The sequence below is a fragment of the Anomaloglossus baeobatrachus genome, chromosome 6, assembly GCF_048569485.1.
Source record: "Anomaloglossus baeobatrachus isolate aAnoBae1 chromosome 6, aAnoBae1.hap1, whole genome shotgun sequence".
In the NCBI taxonomy this organism is placed as follows: domain Eukaryota; kingdom Metazoa; phylum Chordata; class Amphibia; order Anura; family Aromobatidae; genus Anomaloglossus; species Anomaloglossus baeobatrachus.
Window position 1 is genome coordinate 522911674 of NC_134358.1, and position 6000 is coordinate 522917673.

Sequence of the window (6000 nt, forward strand, 5' to 3'; positions counted from 1 at the left end):
TGGATGATTGACTAGACTGATAAACAGATGGGTGAATGCTTGAGTCGGTTTGTACAGTTCGTCAAATAATAGTGAGATTGTAATAAGTCCATATAAAGTATTTCTCATACATACATTATGAAATATTTCGTTAATAGAGACCTTTTATGTCCAAAAATGCCAATTACCTGTAGATGTAGGGATAATCTGCAGGTTATTGACTTTAAAATCCTGCCTGGCTACCATTTACGAACAGCGGCTACAGGGGGAAAAAATGATATCTTCCCTTTAGCTGCTCGCTTCTAGTCATCTGAGCATTGTGAGAAGTAGTTAAAAGGAACCTATGAGGTTTAATATGCACTCAGTACCACGAGCAGTTCTGGGTGCATATTGATAATCCCTGCCTAACCCTCCCTGTATACACTAGCATAGGTAAAGCTCTTTAGAAAAAGTATTTATAAAGATCTTTTATCATATGCTAATGAGCGCAGGGACTAGTCCCGAGGGCGTTAGTTCCCTTGGCTATATAATAAAATACACTGCATTCTCTTAATTTGTAATTTGCTAATTAATGAAAAAAAATTATTACTATATGAAAAAGAGCCAAAAAATGTTCAATGAGATGCACAACAAATGACAGATTTTTACTCAGAATGGCCTTGATCACAGAGTTTACTACAAAAAAAGAAAAAATATATACAAGTAAATCCAAAAGGATAATATAAAACATTATGCATAATATAAGATATACACAATATATAGGACAATGCGGTATTCTGAACACAGATGTTGGTGACAAAGGTATTCTTCAGACTCCGAGCAGGAGAGTGATATACATCATATCGGGTAACTAACAGAAGAAAAACTATTAGTATACAGATAACAAATATTCCTGATACCAAAAGAATTTGGTTATGTTATGTCCGCATCAACCGATATTTTGTTATTTGTGAAGAATAATATGTGAATTTTCACTTTTAATTGTTTGCATGCCATTTTCAAGCAGTTCTGGCTCCCCCTCTTTTTGTTGTTCACAGTGTACACAGCCAATCAGTGGTAGGGGTGGGGTTGGACTACTTAAACATTTTACTAGTCCTCTAATGATAATCTCCTGCTGATAAAACTGTTCACATATTTATGATCTCTGTATAACTGCTAGATCTGCAGCAGAGAAAACAATGATTATGATTTTATCATAATGACAGCGAACAGCTCAATAAGTGATACATCACTGAAATCAGGGTCTCTGCCCCTACATTATGCTGCTCTCAGATAGTTGAGCAAAAACCTGGTGACAGATTCCCTTTAAGGGTGGATACCCCACCAGAAATGCATTGATGCATTCACTACTATAGCGGGGTTTTTTTATGTCTCGTATATAAGAATTTCTCTAGCAATAAAGAAGTCCTTTGAGCTGGACCATCTTGTTTCACTTATTAACTGAGCTGTTAATATCTATGAGCTGGACACAGATCTGCCCGAAAATCTGTCTGGAAAGCTTATTTTAAATGACGGGGGGCATTACCAGTGTGAGACATGTATCTAAGGAGAGCAGACTGTCAGTCATTACATGTACAAAAAATAAATGTAGTCAACGATTAAGAGCTGTAATAGCTTGAAACACGTAAGAGACATGGATCTATTTTTAATAATTTTTAATAAGCTTGAATAAAGTGGATAATTTTAAAGAAGATGATCGTGGATTTTTCCATTTTTGCAACGGCTGGACAAAACGTTCTCACTTATCACGTCTACAAAAAAATAATGCAGTTTGCAGCACCCTCCGTGGAAACCTTGCAATCATGCAATCCACATGTTCAGCAGCAAGGGGGACGCACGTCATATCCAAGGGATCAGCTCGGAATAGGCCATACCAAAATAGAAAAATAGGAGTGAGACATGTATCTTAGGAGAGCAGACTGTCAGTCATTACATGTACAAAAAATTATATAGTTTGCAGCTCCCACTGTGAAAACCTTGCAATCATGCAATCCACATGTTCAGCAGCAAGGGACGGGACACACGTCATATCCAAGGGATCAGCTTGGAATAGGCTATACCAAAATACAAAAATAGGAGAGCATCCCAGAGAGTCATTTCTTAAGGAATCTTCTTTATTCCAAAAGCAACATTTTGACATTTGGTCAAAATGTTGCTTTTGGAATAAAGAAGATTCTTTAAGAAACCACCCTCTGGGATGCTGTCCTATTTTTCTATTTTGTCAGTCATTACATGTCTCAAACCAGTAACGCCTCCTTCATGCAGACCCCAATCAGGTCTTTATCAAGCTTGATAAAGACCTAATTGTGGTTGAAATATTACTTTAGGAATATAGTAGATTCTTAAGAAATGACCCTTTGGGACGCTGCCCTATTTTTCTATTTTGTCAGTCATTACATGTCTCACACCGGTAATGCCTCCTTCATGTAGATTCCAATCAGGTCTTTATCAAGCTTGATAAAGACCTAATTAGGGTTGAAATATTGCTTTAGGAATAAAGTAGATTCTTTAAGAAATGAGCCTCTGGGATGCTGCCCTATTTTTTTATTTTTTCAGTCATTACATGTCTCACATCGGTAATGACTCCTTCATGTAAAATGAGCTCTGAATGCAGATTATCAGGGAGATATGTGAAGAAAATTGTGGATATCTCAGAAATAAGACATGGGATCGCAGATATCAAGGTATCATTATTATTCAGCTTCCTATGACCTACATGACCATATAGACGGCTCAGGAGGGTTGATCCTAGTGACCGATTCCCTTTAAGACTCTACAAATGACCATAAAACACGTCTGATCTGCTTAATAATGTCCGTAACATAGTGCTCCAAGCTCATCACGGAAAGCTGAGAATTACTTTAGGAAGCACTTAGTTTGTCAAGGACCCAGCTTTTCGTTGGGTGGTCGGTTGGATGGCTGGTTTGGCGGATGATGGGATGGGCGGATGAATTGTATATAGATTATAGCATTTGACCCCAGGACAGGGTCATTGAAGGAAATGCTGTATAACCTTGATACATGGTAGCGCACACGGTGTGCCTGTTACTATATGATACTACAGCTGATAGGTATGGAGGGATGCGTCGCACACCCTGCAACTAAAGTAGACGATGCAGCAATTGGTCAATACTAAGATGACAGACATTCTTCAACATCTTAAGATGCTGCTATAAATCAAAACAAGTCAGCAGCTACATCAGGGCTGTAGAGAGGAGCAGCTGCGTCTCTGACATTACTGGATCTATCCTAGCTGGACAGTAGTTTGCCACTAAAATGTCTGTTATGTCTGAAGCAGAACCCCACCTCTAGTGAAGAAGCTGCACAAAATGCCATAATTAAGTATCCAAAGCAAAGTGAACCATACACGACAATCAAAAGTATCAAAAGAAAGAGCTGATAAATGATATAGAACAGGACATGATGAGAATCTCACCAATACTCACTTGTGTAGGACTGAAGGTTATCTCCAGAGGCTCACATGGACCCACCACTGAACCCAAAACCAGCCCTGTGCATGGTGCGAGGAGCAGCCTTCAGTGCCACAGTCTGGGTGACATTGGATTTCTTACCAGACATGTCAAATATCTTGCAGGGATATAAGGAACATGCCTAAAATCCAGAGAGAAACTTAGCTTCAGTTCATCACAGGCAGCTGCTGACTGGCTTTTTTTTTTTTGCTGTGGATTCTGCTGCTCTACATCTCCCAGGCTTGCAATGACTTTGAAGACATAAACGGTTTCTTCTCATGCATCAAGGAAATTAGGTGGCATTAAGAGACATAAGGAAAGACAAGGACTTACCTTGTGAGTCCCCCCATGCTTGCATCCGTCTACTTGGTGTGCAGCAGCTACAGAATTGTAATCCAGCACTGCATGAAGCTACTGCTGAGCATGCCTAGTAAATGCAGTCACTTGGAAAGCAACTAGGAAAAGGAGAAGGTTCCCTCAACAGCCTAATGATTTTGCAGCCAGTCTGAAAGTTTTAAAGGTGCAAAACACTGAAGTTTGGGGTTTCCTACATATGATATGTAGAGGAATACATTCTAGGGTGCAACATTTCCATAAAGCACATTGTTTTCAGATTGACTTTCATTCAATGAAGTATGGACATCTTAATGATGATTTTATTTCTAAAGCATCATCATATTTACAAATAAACCTCTCTAAATGCAAACATTTACACACACACATATATATATATATATATATATATATATATATATATATATATATATATATAAAATGATGGGGCACAGCTGAACTCACACACTGCTCTGCAAAATCTGCACTGCTGCATAAGTATAGGTAGAGCTACCCAAATAGCCAGTATATTTACAAATAAACTTCCCTAAATACAAACATTTACATATTATATATATTTTTATATATATATGCATATATATATGTATATATATATATATATATATATATATATATATTAATGATGGGGCACAGCTGAACTCACACACTCTGCTTTGCAAAATCTGCATCTGCACTGCTGCATAAGTATAGGTAAACTACCTAAATAGCCAATATATTTACAAATAAACTTCTCTAAATGCAAACATTTACATATATATATATATATATGTATATATATATATATATATATATATGTACATATATAAATATATAAATGATGGGGCACAGCTGAACTCACACACTCCGCTTTGCAAAATCTGCACTGCTGCATAAGTATAGGTAGACTACATGAATAGCCAATATAGTTACAAATAAACTTCTCTAAATGCAAACATTTACATCTAATACATATATATATATATATATATATATATATATATATATATATATATATATATATATATTAATGATGGGGCCAAGCTGAACTCATAAACTCTGCTCTGTAATGTCTGCACTGCTACATAAGTATAGGTAGAGTTACCCAATGAGCCAAATGGGTTATGGGTGATGGCCAACCTCGTAAAGTAACCCAGGATTCCAGCATAGGATATAAATTATGTTCTAATGAATTTCCAAATAGACAGAAATTACTCAATATGTCAAACTTTGTTTTTATAAGTATACTTTTTTTTAATCTCATTTTTCATTTTAGATATAAAAAGAAATGACACATATAAGTAGGCTGTGCTCTTAATGTAGATTCTGAGCCCCAATGGGGACAGAGACGATTAATAGTGCTTTACAAGTGAATGAGATATATATATATATATATATATATATATATATATATGTATTGTATATAAAATGTTGTTATATTTGTGTATATTGTATACATAATGTACTGTTACATGTGAAATAATGTACTGTTAGGTGTGTGTGTGTGTGCGCGCGCATCTATTGTGTATATTATGTACTTTATATATGTGTCTTGTATATTGAATATACTGTTATATGTGTGTGCTGTATATATAAAGTAGTTGTGTGTGTGTATATGTGTGTCTGTGTGTGTACTGTATATATAATGTACTGTTACATGTGTGTATTGTATATATGATGTACTGTTATATATGTGTGTGTTCTATATATAAAGGACTGTTATATATGTGTATAGTATATATAAAGTAATGTTGTGTTTGTGTGTACTGTATATATAATGTAATGAAGTTATGCTGCACAAGTGCTGGCACCCCAGATAAGTGACACCCCAGCTCTGCTACATTCTCTCTATATAGGTATTTGTGCTACCCAGCTTCTGTCTTCCCTGTGGCTCTGCCAAATATGACATTGCATTTTCCAGCACTATATGCAGTGCAGGCAGCTACCAATATCAAAAAACAGGGTGTGGGGACAGCACACAGTAAAGATGTAAAGATTTGCAACTTATGCCCCTCTACATGCTACAAATAGACACATCTTGCATATGAAGGACTGCATTTATGTAAATAGATCCATCCCTAATGCCAGCCAGACCCATATCCTATGCTTCTTATGAAAAATGCACTTGTGATGCAGGGACCAATAACATTGCACGTGTGTTTTTTTTTCTTCCTGTTACTATATGGAATGAGGCAGGCTGTCAGCTGACGCTGCTGTGGAG

At 36.5% G+C, this 6000-nt stretch overlaps 1 protein-coding gene across 1 annotated transcript in view; it reads right to left on the minus strand.

Annotated features, from left to right (window-relative positions):
• The window catches only part of JCAD (junctional cadherin 5 associated), a 157756-nt gene extending 153875 nt beyond the window's left edge, over positions 1 to 3881 (minus strand). Inside the window, exon 1 of the mRNA XM_075315515.1 lies at positions 3783 to 3881. The gene's annotated coding sequence lies outside the window, so the exon portion shown is untranslated. The remainder of the gene's footprint in view (positions 1 to 3782) is intronic.
• Between the last annotated feature and the right edge of the window lie 2119 nt (positions 3882 to 6000).